This window comes from Penaeus monodon, chromosome 30, assembly GCF_015228065.2.
Source record: "Penaeus monodon isolate SGIC_2016 chromosome 30, NSTDA_Pmon_1, whole genome shotgun sequence".
Taxonomy (NCBI): domain Eukaryota; kingdom Metazoa; phylum Arthropoda; class Malacostraca; order Decapoda; family Penaeidae; genus Penaeus; species Penaeus monodon.
This window is the reverse complement of record NC_051415.1, coordinates 28898188-28898498: the sequence shown is the minus strand read 5'-3', so window position 1 is coordinate 28898498 and position 311 is coordinate 28898188.

Below are 311 nucleotides of genomic sequence, written 5' to 3'. Positions count from 1 at the left end.
GCCCCTTCCTCCCACAGCCGATTTATCAGCACCCAATCTAACGACGACATGCTCAAGGTCACGAGCACTGAAGCAATGTATCAATTCCCCAATTGCTTGCTTTCAGCTGTCACTTGCGGCAATAAAAGCAGTAACAATGACTCCGCACATTCGACAACACAGGGGGCTCGCTCGCGATTATATTCTTTTAATTAGAAGTTTATCATATGTTTATTTTTTTTTTTCCCTTCATTAATCGACGATCGATGAGGCAGCTTCGAGTGTGTGTGTCATGTCTCAAGTTATACTCTTGAGCTGATGCAAAAAAGGCT